This window comes from Corylus avellana, chromosome 4 (assembly GCF_965113065.1).
Source record: "Corylus avellana chromosome 4, dhCorAvel1.hap1.2, whole genome shotgun sequence".
Classification (NCBI taxonomy): domain Eukaryota; kingdom Viridiplantae; phylum Streptophyta; class Magnoliopsida; order Fagales; family Betulaceae; genus Corylus; species Corylus avellana.
In genome coordinates, this window is record NC_142493.1 from 2012694 (window position 1) to 2036406 (window position 23713).

The window sequence follows — 23713 nt, forward strand, 5'->3', positions numbered from 1 at the left end:
ATTATAAATTGTCAAAAATAGAATTTCCTCCAACAATGCTAGTGATGTTAAAAAAGCACGTGAGAAGAATACAACACATTTTATAAATTGGATTGGGAAAAAATTCAAGTCTAGATTGAAAGAAAACTCCGCCCCGAATTTAATGAATGACAACAGTACAAATATCACTACAGGTCAATTTCAATGTAATCCTCTACATAAAAAGTTGTATCACTGAATTCAATCAAAAAACTGATATATATTATTAATCGCTTGAGCCTGGACACTGTTCATGCAATAATCAGTAAAACATCAAATTGTCAACTTCAAATTTTTCAAGTTGTAGACTGCAATCATACAAACCTCAAGCTACCAAAACAACAAAAATAATTGAACAATAAAATGTTATCACAATGCAATCTAATACCAATAAAATTACAGAGGCTTCAGATCTACCATAATGAGATGATAGAGCATACAGTTTGTGTGAAAATGAGCACGAGAAAGATAATAGCAGCTGCGGTAGAAACAGTTCTCCAAGGAGTGCTAAAATAATCATGTCTCAAGGTGGCCTTCCAACTATGTCGAGGATCCTCGTAGAATGTATTCAAATCTCTACAGAGATCACAATAATCGAAGTTCATGTTTACATATAAAATATGTGTATTGTTGACCAAAGTTGTCATTGTATTGTTGTTGCCTAAACGATTAACCAATATCCCCTTTCGCACAAGTAAATCCAAGTCTTTGGGAGTATCAATAAGGAAATCCAATAAGCAAATGTAATCGGTAACATAAGAATTACATAGATAGCGACATTGCTCCAAGGCCACAAGGTTTCGAAAAAGAGACTCTGCTTGACTTAATAATTTTTAGCATGGTATTTCCAGCACTCCATCTTCGAATTTTATATCAAGTAACCAATTGCTTGCGCTCATCTTAAACTTCACTCCTGCCTCATCCAACTTGCTCGCACTGTACAAATGATCGACTTTGACGTAATCGACTCTTTGTAATAGCCTATTTGACTGAGGTAGAAAAAAGGTTCTTAACAAATCAACGAAATGCAGTATTTTCAAATTGGGATCATCAGGAGACATATTTTGAGTGTTGTAACATGCAAAGAATTCAAAGCTCAGCTGAGTAAAGGTAGGGTAGTTTGAGCAAGATGCAAAGGCAAGGTTGTATAATTTCTCAATAAGAAAAAAAGGAAGTTGATTTTCAACCAACCATATGTCAATGGCTACAATAGCAATCAATCGTGGTGCAAATTCTATTAAGTCGTCATAAGTCAACCATTCTCCAAGGGATTGGTTTACTATCAGGAAATACACAATAATGAAGCTCGCATCCAGCAAGATCATTTTTCACGTAATTATCACTACTAAGTTCGCTAGTCTCTGCATAACAATGACGAACATCTCATTCCCTACCCCTTATAGTTCTTACTAAATTCTCCACGTTTAGTTCTGCCTTTTCCACAAATATCTTGAAATATCTCACTTTAACCTTTTCCATGGTTTCAAATCTTTTATCGCCATGGTGAAATTGGCCTATTGATATAGCTTGATGAGTGTAAAACTCTTCATTCAATTTCCGAATAATATGTGGAACCCTGTAGATACAACATTTACTTGATAAGGGATCCTCTGAGCTTTCTAAAATTTGGGTGATGTCATTTGCCAACACCCTATCTTCATGACTTTCAGAATTTTCATTCACATTTATTGTACAAGCATTTGCTTCTTCTCGAATTTCTGCACATCTTGAGTCTCTCATTTAGTAAGTTGCCTTTCTTAAATTTCCTGATGACAAAGACAAATATAGGGTCACTACTCACTAGCTAGCATTAAAAACAATATTGGAGGATAGTTAAATTCCCATTGTTAGAATATATTCAAAATATATTTTGATACTCACCATAATTGCTGATTTGATATATTTTCCCGATATATATATATTGATATTATTCTGCAATATTGTACATTAATTCTGTAATTGTATTTTGCTATTTTATCTGACCTTATTCAACTATAAATAGGTCCTCCTTGTATACAGTTCAATTCACACAGAAATATAGTATTCAGTTTTATCCTTATATTCTCTAGTTTATTTTAACATGGTATTAGAGCCAAGTTTTGGCCTTGTCCAGAGAAGTAGGAAGTCAGTACGTTCTCCACGCAATTCAAAGGCTTTTTCGATCTTGTTTTGGTATACCTATTATACCAACAGGCTCAAAAAGGTCCGATCTATCCTGTGGAATTCTCAGATCGTCGTTCTGAAGTTCAACTCGCTCTCACGCGCCGTCTGAAGTTTATGTGTCACTGTTCACGTGCCTCACACGCCGCCGCTAGCCACCACACGCCACCCCAATCAGCCATTTTCAGAAAAATACCACTAGAATCCAGATCGGGGGCTGCCGATCTACTGGCCTATAGAAAGTACGTGCCGCCACGCGCTGCCATAACTTTCTGTGAAAATTCTCATCGCCGCAAGCGTCGTTGCCAGGCACCACGCGCCGCCCCTATCAGCCGTTTTCATAAAGAAATCACAAATTCGTGATCGGAGGTTGCCGATCTGTTGAAGCACGTGCACCGAGGAGCCACCACGCGCCGCCACCTTTTTAAGTTGTCTTTTTTAGCTCACCTGTTTACACAACAATCGGCCACACTAGATTATTTCTAATTTTTTGAGCTCACAGACTTGTAGTACACCCTGCTACACCATATCTCAGCCTTTTTAACCAAGCCTATATTCCTTATTATACACTCAGCCACACCAGATCCTAACCCTTAAAAACAAGCTCATATTCCCTATCATACACTCGGCCACACCAGATTCGATTCTCTCACCAGGCTCATAGAACCTATCCTACACTCTACCACACCGGATTATATTCCCAAAAAAAAAAAAAAAAAAAGGTTGTACCTCCTACCACTCTCCCAAACACCAAAGATATTACCCAACCTATCCCTATTATTCTCGATGGCTCCAATTACCCGACTTGGTCTCAAAATATGAGTAAGTGGCTCAATGGACATTGTCTTTGGGAGTATGTTTCTGGCGAAGAACCTAAACCTCTTGCTAGAAAGAGGAACCTGCTTCAGCTTTCCCTACCCGCCTCCGTACATGGAAAAGTATCCATTCCAGGATTATCTCTTGCTTCTCCAACACTTGTGCCGTTTCCATCAACATGACATTTGGCAATCTTGACAATGCCAAAGATGTCTGGGACATGTTAGCTCAACACTACAGCACTACCGATCTTGCTTAGCAGTTTCAGATTGTGACCAAGCTTCATTGCATATGCCAGGAGTCAGGTCAGAGTGTTACTAATTTTTATTCACAAATGACTTGTCTTTGGAATCAATTAGCACTATGTGAGCCAAAGTGGAGGGATATGGTTGATGCCTTTGAGTACATCGCTTTTCGCGATAGCATGCGCCTAGCTGAGTTTCTTGCGGCAATTCGAGATAAGTTTGAGCATACTCGAGCTTCTCTTCTTCACCACTCACCGCTACCATCCTTGGAAAGTGCTCTTAGTGAACTCGTTTCAGAAGAGACCCGATTCTCCACTATGAAGTTACACACCTCTAAGATGGTCATGGCCACTGCATCCCGCAATACACGTGCCCCTAATTCTATTCTTGTCGGGTCTTCCTCGTCCAATCGGAATATCCAGTGCCACTATTGTCAGAAATTTGGCCACAATTATAGTGAATGCAGAAAAAGGCTTTATTGTGGGAATCATCAAGCTCATAGTCATAAGGTTGTTGTGGTCACTCATACTGATACATCAGATATGTCTTACACCGATGTTGCACCCCAACCCAGTACTTTTTCTCCTACCTAAATCGAAGCTCTTATTCATCAGGTTTTATCTAAGTCCAATCTTAATACCGACAAGTCCACCACACCAAGTAATTTCTCTTAGTATATTGATTATGTTTGTTGTAATCACATGACACCGAATTCTTCCATATTTTTTGCAAAATCTGTGTTACCTAGGCCTACCACCATTTACACTCCTAATGGTTCCCATCTTGACGTTAGTCACGTTGGGTCTGTTTCTACTCATCAACTATCTATGTCTGATACATACTTCGTGCCTAATCTCTCATTAAATCTTTTACCTGTTGGTCAACTTTGTGAATTTGGCCTAGAACTGCACTTTTCTAACCAAGGTTGTGATGTGCAGGATCCACAGACGGGACAGCTAATTGGGACCGCCCGTAAGATTGGACGTCTGTTCGAGCTTTCATCATTCCATCTTCCTCATGTTGTGTCTATTGCCACTCCATCTCGGTCTCCCTCTACCACCCTCAGTTTATGGCACTCTCATTTAGGACATGCATCTATTTCTCGTATTCGTTCTTTAGCTACAAGTGATCAGCTATGGTCTGTTGAGTCTGAGTCATTCGATTGTGTTGCGTGTCAACTTGGAAAACAAAGTGTTTTACCTTTTAATAATAGTGCCTCTATTTCTTCTGCTCCTTTTAATTTGGTGCATTCTGATGTATGGGGCCCTGCGCCTATTCCCACCATAGGGGGATCCCGCTAATTTGTGATTTTTGTGGATGATTATTCTCGATACACATGACTTTATCTTTTACGAAATTGGTTTGAACTTTCAAAAATTTACTCTGAATTTCAATGGATCGTTCAAATCCAATTTTCCCGAAACATAAAAATTTTTCGTTCTGATAATGCCATGGAATAACGTGAATCTACCTTCCTTACTACCCTCAAACAAAATGGCACTCTTCCCCATCATTCATGCCCAAATACTTCTCAACAAAATGGTTGTGCTGAACGTAAACCCAGGCACATTTTAGACACTGTTAGGGCTTTGCTCATATCTGCTTCTATCCCTAAACACTTTTGGGGAGAAACCACTCTTACCGCTGTTTATACCATTAATAGGGTCCTGTGTCCCACTACCTTAAATAGGTCCCCTTATGAACTCCTCCTGATTACCAATCCTTTCGCATCTTTGGTTGTATCTATTTCGTGCTTCTTCCACCCCATGAACGAACAAAATTAGAACCTCGTTCTTGCCTATGTTGTTTTCTTGGGTATGGCATTGAACACAAAGGATATCGTTGTTATGATCCTATTTCTAAACGGCTCCGCATCTCACGGCACATCACTTTTTAGGAGCATAGGTCCTTTAGGGATATGGAGTCTTTTCCTCCTAGTCCCTCTAGTTCTTCTCCTATCTTCACTAATGTCTCGTTTAATTTGCTCTCCGACACTACTGATCTTGATGCAGGGATGACAAGCTCTCCAAACGACATTCCGACGGTCGACCCCAATGACTCTGCCCTGCCAGTTGATCCATCTACTCTTGAGCCAGCTCCCTCTATCCCTCGTTGTTCTACTCGGGTAATAGCTCTTCCTTACCATCTTCATGATTATCACTGTTATTCTGCTTTTGCTACTTTACATGAACCTCATTCCTTCCGTGAGGCTCATACCAACCCTCTTTGGCAGAATGCTATGTCTGAAGAACTTAATGCCCTTTCCAAAACCAATACTTGGGACTTAGTTGATTTACCTCTAAGCAAAACTACGGTAGGGTGCAAGTGGATATACAAGATTAAGACAAAATATGATGGGTCTATTGAGCGATACAAGGCACATCTTGTGGCAAAGGGGTTCAATCAGGAGTATGGTATTGATTATGAGGAGACTTTTGCGCCGGTGGCTTGCCTTACTTCTGTTCGATCCCTCCTTGATGTGGCTTGTGTGCATCTTTGGTATCTTTTTCAAATGGATGTGAAAAACGCATTTCTCAATGGTGATCTCAGTGAAGAAGTTTATATGCAGCCTCCTTTTGGATACGATCATCTGCCACACAAGGTTTGCCGACTTCGCCGAGCATTGTATGGTCTGAAACAGGCTCCACGGGCTTGGTTTGCCAAATTCAGTTCCACTGTTGCACAAATTGGGTTTGTTTCTAGCCCCTATGACTCTGCTTTTTTTATCCGGCAATCTGATGCTGGTCTCATTCTACTCTTACTATATGTTGATGATATGATTATTACTGAAGATGATACTATCGGAATTCGTAACCTTCAACAATTTTTGAGTCAACAATTTGAGATGAAGGATTTGGGTTTTCTCAGCTACTTTCTTGGATTGGAAGTGTCTTCTGATCCAAATGGTTACTATCTCTCTCAAGCCAAATATGCTTCAGATCTCCTCTCACGGGCTGGCCTTACTAATTGCAAAATTATTGATAGCCCTCTAGAGACAAATGTCAAACTTCGTGCCACTGATAGTGAGCTATTTTCTGATGCCACTCTCTATCGACAATTAGTTGGAAGTCTCATCTATCTTACTGTGACACGACCGGATCTTGCCTATGCGGTCCATCTTGTTAGTCAGTTTATGACCGCGCCACGCTCAATTCATTATGCGGTTGTTCTTCGCATCCTTCGCTACGTGAAGGGCACTTTGTTTCATGGTTTGCATTTCTCTTCTCACTCATCATTAGACTTACATGTATATTCAGACGCTGATTGGGTAGGTGATCCCACTGATCGTCATTCCACCATGGGTTATTGTTTCTTACTTGGTGATTCTCTCATCTCTTGGCGTAGCAAGAAATAATCTGTTGTTGCCCGCTCTAGCCCTGAAGCTGAGTATCGTGCTCTTGATGACACCACCTCTGAGCTCCTCTGGCTCCGTTGGCTCCTACATAATATGCGTGCTTCTCAGACCTCCAGTTCTCCTATCTTTTATGACAATCGAAGTGCAATTCAGATTGTGCATAATGATGGTATTTCGTGAACGTATTAAACACATTGAGATCGACTGTCATTTTGTGCGCCATCATCTTTTGCATGGGACTCTCTGTATCTGTCCTATTGCTTCCACTAATCAGTTTGCCGATGTATTCACCAAAGCACATCTACTTGGATGGTTTTGTGATCTTGTTTCCAAACTCAAGTTGACATCTATATTACCACCTTAAGTTTGAGGGGGGATGTTAGAATATATTCTTAATATATTTTGATATTCGTCATATATAATTGCTGATTTGATATATTTTCCCTATATATATATATATTATTCTGCAATATTGTGCATTAATTCTGTGATTGTATTTTCTATTTTATTTGGCCTTATTCAACTATAAATAAGCACTCTCTGTATATAGTTCAATTCACACAGAAATATAGTATTCAGTTTTATCCCTATATTCTCTAGTTTATTTTAACACCCATGATGCTGCAAAATCTCGTGTTCACTTTCTCTAAGTTCTAAGTATCTTTTAAATCCTTGATATTCACAAACTTTAGAACTAAATTAGGGTATGATGTAACAGCTGAAATGGAAACTGATGCTGGTGGAAGAAAAAAAAAAAAAAAAACAGAATTAGAAACTCATATGCATAAGAACTTTAGTTGGCAAAGCTCAATTAAAGTTGCTATGATTAAACACAAATGATGTTTATCAAAAGCAGCAATGCCTATGTTAAACCACATCAAACTTTACTCATTTCTACTTTACATCATATCAATCATTTTTTTCTTCATTTCTCTTTTCAAGAGTACTCTTTACCGAAGACACCCAATACCAGCTACATAATCGTGATTCCACCCCCTCCAATGACAAATTTATACGACGACTACAGGTAGTATCATGTAAAAATAACTCACACCATCATTTGCCAAAAAAGAAAAACATTAATAGTGTTGTTTGCAGTGGAAAGAGAAATACTTGAAGCTTAAACAGAAGCGGCTCGAATAAAAAATAAAATAAAAACAAGAAGAAGAAAAAAATAAAGAAAGAGGGGGGTTTTCACCTTGAAGAAACTTAGTTGTGTGAGTAAACAACACACCGACCTTCAGCTCCTGCAAATCAAATCTACGTACATCTCCATGCAGTGTGGGCGTGAGTTATAAAGAAAAAGAAGTTTAGAGCAAAATACATTTAACCCCCTAACTATCATCATATTTGCATTTACGTCTTTAAATAGAAAAAATGTGCATTGCGTTTTATGGATCAAGGATAAAGATTAGAAGCAAAAGGTAATTAACAATAACCATTGACTTGACTAAAAACCAACCATCGCCAAATAAACGAAAATTCTGCATGCATTGACATACATTTTTCTTTTGTTTTTCTGTCGGCCACGTTGATGCGATTAAAGCCATAATATTAATCAATATGTCAACTTTGCTTAACACGCCAAGCTCTTGCATCTGTGATTTGCTTAGAAGTTAGAAGAAGAGCATTAAAGATTAATTATAAATATTGTTTGTCAACCATTAAACTCTCACCCCGGGTAATATTAATTCATGAATTCCTTGTTTATTTATTTACTCAAAAATGCCAAGACGTGTAATAAACCTAGGCCAACGAGTTATTATTAATTATTTTCGTTGAAATTTTTCGTTTTAATTATAGACAAATAGAAAGTAATTAAGTTGCCAGATTTTAGGTTTGACCACTACTACGTGCTTCTAATAAATTGTCAAGTGTATGTATTATATGTTCGAATACTTTAGGCACTTTCACATTTTACTATATAGGTATTTCATTTATTTATAGTCAATAAATGCTAAAAATTGTATTTTTAATATGTTTATGAACTATTTCTATTCTAAGGGGTATTTCTTTTGGTTGGTGGTTATTTAAATTTCATTGTACTCTTCAATCAAACAACCATGCGTCATCATTGTGCTCCCAAAACTACACAATCACAAAAATCTTGTGTAATGTGGTTTTTGGGAAAACAATTTGGTGTCTGTAATTTTCGCAACCCACGAACCTCCTCCCAAATTTTTTCTTTGTTTGAGCTGTTTGAGCTGTTTTCACAATAATCAGCCGCTCACAGTAGCAAAGCCGCTACGATGAAGATGAAGCTTTGCTTTGAGTGGAACCAAGCGATGCACCAGGACTTGAGGTAGACTCCATCGTTTTCCTTCAGCGCAAGAACCCTAGATTCACTCTCACTCACGTCTGCGCCTGCCCTTAAACCAATGTGCTTTCTCTTTTCAGCGCAAGAACCCTAGTTGCTCTAAGTGAGGTGAGATGCGTGTTGGTGATGGTGAGGTGAGCTAACTTGGGTAGGCGCACGTGAGCTTGGGTGAGGGTAAATGATTAATCGTGTGGGTGGGGGCATTTTGGAGAAAGAATTGGCTTAAGTGATCACATGCGAGTCACGTGATCACAGTTCCATCAGATAAGACGGCATCGACTAATTGAGAAGTGGAATTGAAAAATTTTAAACTTTGGGGGTTGCATTGCAAAAATTGAAACATTGGGGGTTGAATTGAAATTCGGCTCAAACTTTGTAAGATACATTGAAAAAATTGAAACATTGGTAGTCGAATTGAAAATTGGCTCAAACTTTAAGGAGGTACATTGCAAAAATTGAAACATTGGGGGTCGAATTAAAAATCAGCTCAAACTTTGGGGGGTAAAGTGTATTTTTTCCTAATAATAATAATAATAATAGTAATAATAATAATAATAATAATAATACCTCTCTTCTTTCCATTTTCTAGGAATTATGATCATACAAGACTAGCTCTTCTCTATCTCTATATTTCTTAGAATAAGAATATGGGGAAAATTCACCTTACCCCCCAAAAGTTTTAGGGGTTTTTCAATTCGAACCCCAATGTTTAAAAATTGGCAATGTACCCCCCTAATGTTTCAAAAAATTTCAGTTCAGACCCTTCATTACTAATTTTCGTCTAATTGGACGGAAATCATCCCACGTGCATCTCACATGGGATTTTGATGCCCTCTATTCCAATTTTGCCCTCATTAAAACTTATGAAATTACGTAATTACCCTCAATTTCATAGGTTTTAATGAGGGTAGTTATGTAATTTCATAGGTTTTAATGAGGTAAAATTGGAATAGAGGGCATCAAAATCCCACGTGAGACGCACGTGGGATGATTTTCCGTCCAATTAGACAGAAATTAATAATGGAGGGTCTGAATTGAAAATTTTTGAAACATTAGGGGGATACATTGCCAATTTTTAAACATTGGGGTTCGAATTGAAAAACTCCTGAAACTTCAGGAGGTAAAATGAATTTAACCCTAAGAATATTCATAAAACTCCTCATTAGCCCTATGCAATCCCTTAAATCAATAGTATATTGTTTAGTCCAAGACTCTACTACACCATACTCTTTCATCAACCACACGCAACATTTCTCATATCTAGAACTCACATCACCATGTACCAAAGAGAGCAATCCACCACAGACTACAAGAGAACTTACATTAAAAGTTAGAACATCTGGAAGCTTCATCACTCGAAATTCTTCGTCAGACATATGAACAATACAACCACCCATTCTTCTTTTGATAAGTTGATTGCATGACATCCAAGCCAATGGCTAGCCCCATTCACAAAAGCTTGGAAATCCCACAGATATATAAGACAGTCAAAGTCGTCTATGAACCTAACAATCTCCCAAGCACCTGTACAAAGTTTAAACAGCTCCGCCCGAGGTGGTGAAATTATATCATAATGTTCATACACCATTCTCAACACCTTGTAATCATGAATTTTAGGGTCAAAACTGAACCCATAAACAGAGTGGCCGAGGGTAGGAACCCTTACACCATTGCATAAGTGTATTATTGCATGAGTTCCTCGATGTTCCCTGAAAATAATGCCTTCCCCCGCTCCTCTGATTCATGCTTTCTATATTGCTACTTGTTTTGGGAAGACTTGTACCTAGGTTTCTAAACTAATGAGGCTTGATGTTGTTGTCGGGGTAACTTCTACTACATACTCAAGCAAGATGTCCACGATAGTGGGAAGACTGGCTTTCGGTTAAGCTTCTCTGCTCCATCATAGAATCTAGATTTTTTTTAATGATACTTGATGTTCGGCAACCTTAAGGTGACACATGAAGCATGCAACTTCAGGTACTTAATTTTTTTTTTTCGAATTTTTTTTAATTGTTTGACAACTTAATTTGAATGGCATATGTTGATGTGGTTTTGTAATCTGAAATCTAGACTGGAAGTTTAGAAAGCATGATTGTTTTCTGATAGTGAGGAAAATAAGCTTAAGATGTTGGCATAGATGTCATTGCCCCTTGATTAAGGGGTTGACAAAACTTTGGAATGGTCTAATATTCAAACATTTAATCTCACTGTTACCTGTATGTTTGTTAATATCACAGCGAGTATTTTGAAATATACATTTTTACAACTCCAGTTCAGATCGTTTTAGGCCTTGTGTTCGTTGCCCATTATTTAATGTAAATTGTTATCACTTAGATTGCCATTACCCCTTTTGTTTTTCTCGAAGAGAAAAAATAAAGTTTTGTTAATGCGTTGTGAAATGTGCATTTTGTTTAAAAAATGTTCTAATGTATCTTAAGATCTTGTAACAACTATTGTCTCTTCAGATCTTATAACAATTGTCTCTAAAGCTCTTGTAACTATTGTCTCTTGTAACCGTTATTATTATTATTATTTTGCTAAAATATTTGATATTGTCATTTGATTAACTGTATCAAAGGACTGGAGCATAAAAAAGTTGCAACGTGCAGTTATGGAACGACTCAAAATGAATATGAAAGATATCGTTGAACCTAATGAAATTGCTCAGCGAATATCTACAGAGTTGGAATGTAAAAAGCATCTACTTCTTTTGGATGAAATTTGAGATCTTTTTGATATACGTAAGATAGGAATCAGTGACAACCACAAGGATAATAAGATGGAATTGGCAACTAGATATTTTCACATTTGTGATGGTATGACGACAAATGAGGAAGTTCAAGTGCAACGGTTGTCTAAAAATTATGCATATAATATGTTCCTGGAAAAATTGGGTTGAAATGTAAATCTTTTAGGTATTGAATCAATAGCCAAAAAAGTTGCTAGCGTCGTGAGTGTTCCTGCTTACAGCTCTTAATAGAAAAGGTGGCGAGAGCCTTTAGAAGAAAGCAAGATAACTATGACTTGTGGAATGAGGAACTAAGGAGACTGCGAAGATGGCTTAATGCCAATACTAAAGTCCAAGGTATGGATGACTTGATTGAGTTCTTAGAGTTCTGTTATAATGAATTAGATGATGAGGATAAAAAGTTTTGTTTTCTGTACAGTGCACTATATCCTAAAGATTTTGAAATATATATAGATCATTTATGGGAATGTTGGAAAGCTAAAGATTTTATTCATATGCAAATGAGTTTAGAGAGGGCAGGGCATATTGCATGACCTTATCATGTTATCCTTGCTAGATATAGTGAAAAGATGAATCATGTCATGATAAAAAAACTAGTGTGGATAATGGCCTGTAAAATATACAAAGAAAGCAATTGTTTTAAAATTTTGGTGAAACCCGGTGAGGAGCAGTTTTTTTTTAAAAAAAAAAAAAAAAAAAATTACTCCAATACTATCGTAAGAGTCTGAAGATCACCAGAAAAGTTTTGATCACCAGAGAAGACGTCCAAGCTCCGAGAAACTCCCTTTGACACTCTCTCACTGGCAGAGATAAACCGCCTTTCGTTTCTACCGCATTTTCCCATTAGAAAGAGTTTTCAGAATTTTGAAGGCTTGCGTGGTAAGATTCTACTTTAACACGTAGAACCTCCCTGTTCCTCCACCCAAATCCGAGTTTCAAGTATTTTATAGCCTTCTCCTACCCGACCGACTATCGTATGACCCAACTTTACTCAATTATTTTGTTTATATATATATATATATTGGAGTATTTCTATTTTATTAAAAAAACAAATTACTCCAATATTATCATAAGTAGGGGTGGGCAAAAACCCGCCTAACCCGCAGACCCGACCCGCCCCGAACTGCCTTGCCCCGCGCGGTTTTTAGGTTTATTTTTGCTGGTTCGGGTAGGATTTACCCAACCCATGCGGGGTGGGGTGGGTTGCGGGTATATGGATTTATTTCTTGCGGGTACCCGCCCTGCCCCGATCCTACCCGCATGAGTATAAAACCAAAAAACCCTAACCCTAAGTTCCTAACTCTCTCACTCTCTATTATGTTTTCTGCCTCCGCTCTCCCTCCTTCCTCTCTCTCATCTCTATTGCTCTCTCTCCGACTCTCTTGCAGCCTTGCTCTCTCTCTCTCTCTCTCTCGCTCTCTCTAGTCTCTATGGTTTGCTCTCTCTCGGTCTCTCGTCTACGCCGCCGCTCCACGTCGTCAGACCACGGGCTGGGCGGGTGAGAAAAATGCCGATACCCGCCCCGCCTCGACTTGTGCCCACCCCTAATCATAAGAGTCTGAATATCACCAAAAAAGTTCTGATCACCAGAGAAGACATCCAAGCTCCAAGAAACTCCCTTTGACACACTCTCACCGGCAGAGATAAACCGCCTTTCGTTTCTACAACGTTTTCTTGCTCAAGAGAGTTTTCAGAATTTTGAAGACTTGCGTGGTAAGGTTCTACTTTAACACATAGAACCTCCCCATTAATTCCTCTACCCAAATCCGCATTTCAAGTATTTTACAGCCTTCTCCTACCCAACCAACTATCGCATGACCCAACTTTACTCAATTATTTTGTTTTTTTGTTTTATTTTATTTTATTTATTGGAGTATTTTTATTTTATTAAAACAAATTATAGTCACTTTTGTCTTTTTGCTGGCCTTGTGAGGTACAATTTTTTTTGTAATTTAGAGGAGATATTGTCTCAATTAAAATTTTGAAAAAAAAATAAAAACACTATCAATTAAGTAGTAGTTTTGGAGTACATGGACTTCTGAGCCCAAACCAGAGTCCATATGATTGGGCCTTCTGAGCCCAAACCAGAGTCCATATGATTGGGCCTTCTGAGCCCAAACCACTCTTCTAGGCTGACAATAATTTTCAATATCGTGGGTAAATTTGCGACAGAAAAAAATATTTATGCAAAGAATACATAAATTCAAATAAAACAACACCATTACAAGTTGGCTTTTCCATTTCCTTCCCAAAAATCACAACATTTGTCAACAAAAAAGAACGAAAAATATATATATATATAAATTGTTCGTATGCCTTGATCAAATATAGGCTCATCGTACATATTGCAAAACAATCCCCAATTTTAGGTTATTTTAGCCGAACACAATGTTGTAGCTTTGTGTCAATGAATTGTAGTACATATAATGTTTGTGAAGGTGGTGTTAATGTTGGTGTACTTTGTCTTGCATGCAAAGGGCAGCGGAGTTTTGTTGAATTATATCCTAACCAATGGGTAGCCCCATTCACGAAAGCCTGCAAACAAGTAGTAATCTTATCCCTATGTATGGCGGGTGTCGTGTACGAAATGGAGGACTAAGCTCGAATTAGTCATTGTACTTTTCATTCAATTTCATTACACAAATCCAGTATCACTATCTCATTCATGCAAATCCAATCCATTTTTCATTCAAATATCTCAAATTATATATAGGAAGTAGAAAGTATGTTACAATTTCCTCTTTTCGCGCAGTTGGGCGCTTTGGAGAAGACGAATTCATCATGACGGTGGCTACACGTACACTGATAACAGATAACACCAATTAACCTTAGATTTTAGTTCAAATAAGAGGCCCATCAGAAATCTCATACAAATTTGGTTTAAATTGCTGCGGCAAAGTACATATTTTTTTCATCCAAATGCATCATTAGAGTAATGTTATTTTTCATATTAAATTTATGTTGCTTATTTAACGTGTTTTTATGCTTTTGAATTAAGTAAAACAAGCTAGCCACAAATTTTAATTGTTGCAAAATTTCACCATAAATAATTTTGAAATGTAAACGAAAATCGGGTTCATATTAATAGGTGATTGAATTGGAAATTAAAATATATTAAGAAACAATTATTTTATATTTTATATTTTTCTTATATCATCTTATCTTAACAATATTGAATGATCATTCTAATTTTATATATATTGATTTAATAATGATGACGGCAAGGTACAGAATATGGTACGACGTTCTAAGATTTTTTTCATCCAGATGCAACGACAATCAGATTAGAATGTTATTTTTTATATTTTACACTAAACTCACGTTACTTATTTAACGTGTTTTAAATTATTTCTATTTTATTCTTTTATGTGTTTGTTATAATATGAACCTAATAAATAAGTTTAAAGAGTAATATTACTCATCATATTAATGGAATTATGATTCTCTCATGATAATATCTAGTTAGTAGGGGTGAAAATGCCGGTGGATAATAATCGCCCGCATCCGCTATCTGCATATGCAGATGCGGATGTAGATAGCAAAAACTAATATCCGCAGATGCAAATGCGAATAATGGTTTTAGGGTATGCAGATGCGGATAATATCCGCATCCACATTCTTGTATATATTTAATATATATTATATATACATATGCATACATATATATTATATTTAATATTTTTTAATTTATGTTTTTTATATTTGCTGGATTTGTAATGTTGTTGGATTTCAATTTTAGGAAACTCTTTTGATTTGTTTTGATTTAATTGCCTTATATGTTCTTCCTTTATTATATTATTATCTTTTAAAATATTTTTTGTCGTCACCAACTATAGATTTACTGGAAGGTAAATATTAAATAATATATGTGATGAAAATTCATTGGCAAAATGATTAGCAAGTGTGATCTAAATAATAGTGTTCAAGTATAAATAATATATTCTTTTTGTATTTACTAGAAGAAATAATTAGTGAATAACAACTTCAAGGTCTAAAACGTTCATTGCCTCAAATGCGGATAGCGGATAATATCCGCATTAACCGCGCGGTTGCGGATAGTAATCGCATAATGCAGATGCGGATATCAAAATCCGGATGCAAATATTGCTATTATCCGCATCTGCATTTTCACCCCTACTAGTTTAGTTATACTTGATGGGTATTTTTGTTCCCTCAAAAAGTGAAAAGACAAAAGTACCCATTAAATATAACTAACAGTATATTATAGAGGATCTTGTTCCATATTAATGCTCTAGATTCACATCCGGTTCAACAATTATTTAGCTAAGATTTAGCTAAAAAACACATTTTTTTATTTTGAAAATCGACTTATCAAAGTACATACATCCGGCTCAACATTTTAGCTATTTACTTTCACTTTTCTATTTAAAATATTATTTCTTTATCTATTTTTCCTATTTTCAAGAGAGAGAGAGAGAGAGAGCTATATTACTTTTATTATTAATATGAATAAGGATTTATTGAGCTACTATGCCCAACAAATTTGTTGAGCACCATAGCAGGTCAACAAATCTTTAGTCATTTTATTGAGCCGGATGTAGAGATTTTTTGTAATAAAATCTACTAATTAGATATTATAAAAGGCAAAATATGATTAATTGCAAACTTTTCAGTAATTCTCTTCCATTAAAATTAACATTAACAATTGACATGCATCTCAAGCAATATGACGATTATATGAACTTAAATAACCGATAAATTAATAACAAGACAATGATAAGCTATTGCTTCAGAATTTTCATAAAGTTCTATTCTATACATTGTGCTTTGCTTAATTAGCCTTCTCATGTACAATTCTTTCCTTTCTCTTCTTTTATCTTCTCTGAGTTGCACCACATGTCTTTCTTTAAACAATTCTCGCAGTCTCGTGTAGCATGTATTTCATTAAGTAAAACTAGTATTTCAACAAAAGTATTCTTGGCAAAAAGAGTTCCGTTGACTTGGTCAATTCTTATTCTCATATTTTTAATCAATTTATGGGTCTTGAGATCATAGAAGCGAAGCCATGTATCTTCTACTACCTAACTCGACAATTAACACCATTCTCAGCACCTTATAATCATTACTTCTATGACCAAAACCGAACCCGCAAATATGGTGTTCTCCATTGGTTCTATCAAACTTGTAAGGTTGAGAAAGAGTCATAGACATTCTAATTGAAGGGTTCCATAGAACTAGGGACGCCAAACCATTTTTTCTAACCAAAGGTGCAAAAAGTATTAGTCCCATGCAATCAAGGACCATTAGATAACCTCCGCCTCTAATTTGGCATGGATATTCAAGTTTTTGAAACTCGCTGAATGAATCATTGATATGGAATAATTGGTTTTGCCTATCCATCACTTGATAAGGTCTTATCGTGGGGGCCAAGCAGGCAGTTACGTGGCATTGCCTTGAGGACCAAGGAGTGATGAATAAGGAGTGGAATCTCCATTTAATATCTTTCTTTATTTTCATGGTTTAATAAGGAGCAGTATTTCTCCAATTAAAGGCTAGGTTTGCTATGGATCTTTCCTTATTAGAATTTTGGTTTGCTGTAGGCGGCTAGACCTAATTGGTCTCTTCTGAAGGTGTAGTTGTCTTTCTCTATTTAAATGTTTTGGGTCATGAATAAAAGCAGGCAAAAAATATTATTTCGAATCATATATGTTGTTTGGAGGTCACGGCTCCCTCGAAGTAGCCATATATCGTTTTTCCTAAGCTTTTGCTATTTGATTCACATCAAGTGGTATCAGAGCTAGGGTTCTTTGTGTTAGCAAGAAATTGTTAACCAATAGAGGCCCGGTTTCCCTCTAAACGAAACCAGAAAATTGAGCGAAAGGTGAGAGAGTCAACATAGGTCGGTCTCGGAATAAAAGTTTGGCCTACCAAGATTTTTCATTAGAATCTCGGCCCGTAACACGATCATTGACGCAAAAGAGTCAACATCAGCATCAAATTATGGAAGGAAGAATTGATAGTTTGGAGCAATCTGTGCATTCCCTTAATGAGGGTCAACAGCAGCTCTTGGCTAGAATGACAGAAGTTTTTGAAATGTTGTCCACCCACAGCAAAGATCAACGTGAAGTGGGAGAGTCCTCGCATGGGAAAAATCGTGAGGGTGAGGGGGAGAATTTCCACGTTGGAGAACGGCCACCCCATGTCATTCATCGACACGTTAAACTGGATTTCCTCAAGTTTAGTGGAGAAGATGACCCCACTAGTTGGGTCTGTCGGGCAGAACAATTTTTCCGCTTCCAAGGGACCAACGAAGAAGACAAAGCTGCCATGGCCTCCTTCCACCTTGAAGGAGAAGCCCAACTGTGGTATCAAATCTTGCTGCGAGAAAGAAGAGAGATAGGATGGGAGGAGCTCAAGGAGGGGTTGTTTGTTCGCTTTGGGCCCAGTCAATTCTATGACCCCTTTGGAGAACTGACTAAGCTGCAGCAAGATGGAAGCATCAGGGAATATCAGTCCAAGTTTGAATCCCTACTCTCAAAGATAGGGACACTATCGCCAAGCCAACAAGTCAGTTGCTTTGTGAGCGGCCTGAAAGAAGTAATTAAGGCAGACGTCTTGGCTGGACGACCCCTTAATCTCACATCAGCCATTGGGTTGGCACGAGTTTATGAGGCTCGCAACATGGCCCTTAGAAAAAGTTCCCTCACAGAGATACGAAAACAGCCACTGACCCACCGGAGCACGCCAAACCAGCCACCCTTTCCCCTCAAAAGATTAACCCCAGCAGAACTTAAGGAGAGGCAAGAGAAGGGCTTATGTTTTAAATGCAATGACAAATATGGGCCAGGCCATCGCTGCAAAAAGCTTTTTATGATCGAAGCTTACTTGGGAGAGGATGAAGATGGTGACGTGGTAATGCAAGAAGAAGAGGAGGATGGAGAACCCCCGGAGATCTCCTTACATGCCATCTCTGGTAAGGACGCACCTGAAACTATGAAAATTTATGGGAGGATAGGAGAATCCAATTTCCTAGTGCTCATTGATTCAGGAAGCACTCATAACTTCATGAGTTTGGCTCTCACTCAACTATTGGGGCTACAACCGAAGAAGGAGGGAGGAATGGACGTGATGGTCGCCTCAGGGGAAAAATTACGAAGCCTAGGTAAATGTGTCCAAATCCCATTAGAATTACAAGGCTGGAAATTTTCAGTGGATTTTTATATTCTCCAATTAGGAGGCTATGGGGTTGTGTTAGGCACTCAGTGGTTACGGATGTTGGGGCCCATACAATGGGATTTTGAAACCTTGGAGATGCAATTTGCTTGGAATGGGAAGCCTGTTGTACTACAGGGAATTAAACATCGCGAGGGACAATCCAAAGAGTTACTTCCCATTTGCCCAACCGACACAGGGAGTAACATGGAGGCCGTGCACCATAATGAGAAGGAAGAGCAAGAGCACATGGAAAAGTTACTCAGTGAGCATGAGGTGGTCTTTGTGGAGCCTAGGGAACTACCTCCGCCTCGTAGCCATGATCATCGGATCATTTTGCAAGGAGGGTCAGGACCGGTGAGTGTAAAACCCTATCGGTACCCGTTCCATCAAAAAACAGAGATCGAAGAACAAGTGAAGGATATGTTAGGAAGGGGAATAATTCGCCACTCCAACAGCCCATATTCCTCACCGGTGCTCCTAGTCAAGAAGAAAGAGGGCACGTGGAGAATGTGTGTCGACTACCGGGAATTGAACAAAATTACGGTGAAAGATAAATTTCCTATACCCGTTATTGATGAACTCTTGGATGAATTAAATGGGGCGAAATACTTCACCAAATTGGACTTACGTTCCGGGTATCACCAAGTGCGGGTAGCCGATGAAGATGTTGAAAAAACTGCATTCCGAACTCATCATGGGCACTATGAGTTCCTCGTCATGCCTTTTGGGTTGACGAATGCCCCCTCCACATTCCAATCTCTAATGAACAAGGTATTTCATAATTATCTTCGTGAATTTGTGTTGGTATTTTTTGATGACATATTAGTTTATAGTAGCAATTGGGCACAACACATGGAGCATGTGAAGGTCGTGTTGGAAATCCTAGCAAAGCAACAATTATACGTAAAAAGATCCAAATGTATTTTTGGACAGCAAGAAGTCCAATATTTGGGGCATGTGATCTCGCCCAAAGGAGTGGGGGTTGACCCCGAGAAGGTGGAAGCAATAAAGAAGTGGCCGAAACCGAAGACACTAAAGGCGATGCGTGGGTTTTTGGGACTCACAGGGTATTACAGGCGCTTCATACAAGATTATGGGAAGATTGCAGCCCCTCTAAACCGCATGCTAAAGAAGAATAATTTTACATGGACGGGCGCTGCGGAAGGTGCTTTTGAGAGTCTCAAGCAAGTTATGATTCAAGCACCGGTGCTTGCCTTACCGGATTTTTCCAAGGAATTTGTGGTAGAATGTGACGCATCCGGAGTAGGTATCGGGGCCGTCCTACAACAAGAGCGACCCATAGCTTTTTTGAGTCAAGCCTTGCAAGGAAATCAGCTCTTGTTATCCACGTACGAAAAGGAGATTTTAGCATTGGTAATGGCGGTGCAAAAGTGGCGGCCCTACCTCCTTGGGCGACACTTTGTTGTGAGGTCCGATCAACATAGTTTGAAATACCTATGGTCTCAAAAAATTTCTACCACAGCACAACAACGGTGGCTATACAAATTAATGGGGTTCGATTTCTCCATTGAATATAAGAAAGGCAAGGAGAACACTGTGGCAGATGCATTATCTCGGAGGGATGAAAAAGCAGGGCTGGAAGAAAAACATGGGGCAGTGCATTTGAGACCTGGAGAGGAGAAGGGAACACAAGGGGCTGCCCTACTGGCAGTGTCAGGCCCGGTTCCCAACTGGCTGGAAGTGATCAAAGAAGAGGTGGAGAAAGATGGGGACCTGCAGGAACTCATCAAGAAGGTTAAAGAAGGGGAAGCCTTGGGTCCGTGGCACTACAACGATGGCATTTTGTTCTATAAGGATCGGATATATCTCCCAGAAAATTCAGCTCTCCTCTCCCCAATCTTGGAGCAAATACACGGAGGTTTTCATGAAGGGTACCACAAAACCTTCCAAAGGGTCCGAGCAAATTTTTATTGGAAGGGAATGAGAAGTCGAGTAAAGGAATTCATCAAACATTGTGACGTATGCCAACGACACAAGAGTGAAAATCTCACCCCCAAAGGGCTGCTGCAACCTCTTCCGGTTCCAGAAAACATATGGGAGGATATTTCTATGGATTTTGTCGAGGGCTTGCCGAGTTCTCAAGGTAAGACAACAATTTTTGTGGTAGTTGACCGTTTGTCCAAGTATGCTCATTTTGTTGCCATTAGTCATCCTTATACTGCAGTAAGCATTGCACAAGTTTTTTTTGAAAACATTTTCAAACTCCATGGAATGCCCAAATCTATCGTCTGCGATAGGGACCCTGCATTCACTAGTAAGTTTTGGACAGAACTCTTTCAGTTACAGGGAACTAGTTTCAATTTTAGTTCAGCCTATCACCCCCAGACTGACGGCCAAACTGAGGTGGTGAACCGCACGTTAGAAATGTATTTGCGGTGTTTTACAAGTACCCAACCGAAGGAGTGGGGGAAGTGGTTGGCTTGGGCAGAGTATAGTTACAACACTAGTTGGCATTCTACCATTAAAACCACTCCCTTTGCAGTGGTCTATGGTAGAGAACCGCCTACATTACTAGCATATTTGCCGGGTACTGCTAGAGTAGAAGCGGTGGGAAAGGGATTATTGGCGCGAGACCAGGTGCTAAAAGAATTAAAGACTAATATCAAGTCAACTCAAGAAAGAATGAAGCGGCTGTATGATGAGAAGCACCAAGAGGAGGAGTTTGCTGAAGGGGATTGGGTGTTCTTGAAATTGCACCCTTATCGCCAAGTATCAGTCTACCTACGCAAGAATGCCAAGTTGTCGGCTCGTTTCTATGGTCCTTTTCAAATTATTAAGAAAATTAGTCCAGTTGCTTATAAGCTGGAGTTGCCACAAGGGTCCCGCATCCATCCGGTTTTTCATGTCAGTTTGCTCAAACGGCATCTCGGCAGCAAGCACATAGAGTGCCCACACTTACCTGAAGTCTTAGAAGATGGTCGTATGTCTCCCAAGCCTCAAGCAGTGCTAGAAACCAGGACCAAAAATAAAAAAACAGAGCTGTTAATTCACTGGCAGGGTCTCTCTCCTGCAGAGGCAACATGGGAAAATCGTGATGTCATCCAAACTCAATTTCCTGATTTTTCCCTTGGGGACAAGGAAGAAGTTAGGGGAGGGGGATGATAAGGTCTTATCGTGGGGGCTAAGCAGGCAGTTACGTGGCATTGCCTTGAGGACCAAGGAGTGATGAATAAGGAGTGGAATCTCCATTTAATATCTTTCTTTATTTTCATGGTTTAATAAGGAGCAGTATTTCTCCAATTAAAGGCTAGGTTTGCTATGGATCTTTCCTTATTAGAATTTTGGTTTGCTGTAGGCGGCTAGACCTAATTGGTCTCTTCTGAAGGTGTAGTTGTCTTTCTCTATTTAAATGTTTTGGGTCATGAATAAAAGCAGGCAAAAAATATTATTTCGAATCATATATGTTGTTTGGAGGTCACGGCTCCCTCGAAGTAGCCATATATCGTTTTTCCTAAGCTTTTGCTATTTGATTCACATCATCACTCCACCTTCTTCATTTGTAAACCAATGTAGAAGGTGGTGAGCGTGATTGCGGGTGCTCTCACTATGATGGGTGTGCATGGAAATAAATGTAGGGCTAGAGATAATGTATTTCTATGATTTTGAAACACACTGGAATCGTAAAAGCGATTTCACAGGTAGGCTTACCAGGATTTCAATCCAAAGATCGTCTGGAACTGGAAGTCGAACCCCAAGCCGACGCCGGTAGGACATCTCTGCAGCCTACAAGACAAAGCGGTGCGTATGCGGCTCGAAGAAGAAAACAATCCAAAGGCTCAGATTTTTCTCTCTTTTTTCCACCCAAATTAAAGCAGAGGCTCTTTCTTTGTGTTTTATAGAAGAAGATTAAGTCAGCGAAAATCAAAACACCAAACCCAATAGGAAAAACAAAGAGGGTTGGGGCCGTGTATGTGATGGAAATCAAATAAATATATTTACTTAATATACCGTGAATTATTTATCAGCCAAGCAAGTATCGTTTTCTATCTTCTTTGAAAATAGGAAAAGTAAATAAATATATGATATTTTAATAAATTTTTATATAATTTTCTCTCAAAAATTTTTCTAAGTTGTCTTTATCATTTCTCTTATTCTAATTCAAATGGACTTGGAGAAAAAATTATGCATTTTGCAAAAATTTGTGCAGGTTTGGACTTTCATGAATATAAAAATTGGACTTTCAAAAAACAAGTAAACATAATTATCTTTTCAAAAATTTATGGACATTGAGACTTTCCATGAATATGAATAATGACTTTCAATCAGTAATTACTATTATCATAATTAGGGGCCTTAATTATATACTATTTATTAACTTTTTACATATTAAATATGTTTTAAGCCGTCTATTTTTTGCAGACGACAAATTATTATTTTGCAGGGCTAGCCTACCACAATGGGATAATCTGTTCGGTCTCTTAAGACAATATGAAGAAGCGTCGGGTCAGAGACTTAATTGTAACAAGACATTCATATTTTTCAGTCACAATACCTCTATGGTGGCCAAAGAGAAGATTATAGAAGTGGCAGGGATTTCATCTATACAATGTTATGATACATATTTGGGGTTGCCAACATTGGTTGGAAAGTCAAGAACAGGGCTTGAGCCGTCCTTATAAGGACAATAATGTCAACTCAACAATGATTTAAGCCTTTTTTTTTTTTTTTTTGGTAAAAGAAAAAAAAAAGTTTTATATTATTATTATTTTTTTAATTTCTATTTTATGAATGATATTTTCGTCATTAGGGAACAATGACACTTTTTATAAGTTTGGAGAGAACATTGTCTCAATTAAAAATTTTGAAAGCGACATTGTCAATTAGGTAGTAATTTGATAGGATCTGTTGACTTAATT

General features: G+C 38.2%; 2 pseudogenes; both read right to left on the minus strand.

The window, feature by feature from the left end:
- Positions 1–431: 431 nt before the first annotated feature.
- Positions 432–8907, minus strand: LOC148586134 (UPF0481 protein At3g47200-like; annotated as a pseudogene).
- Positions 8908–9160: 253 nt separating this feature from the next.
- On the minus strand, positions 9161–17021 carry LOC148586135 (F-box protein CPR1-like; annotated as a pseudogene).
- Positions 17022–23713: the final 6692 nt, after the last annotated feature.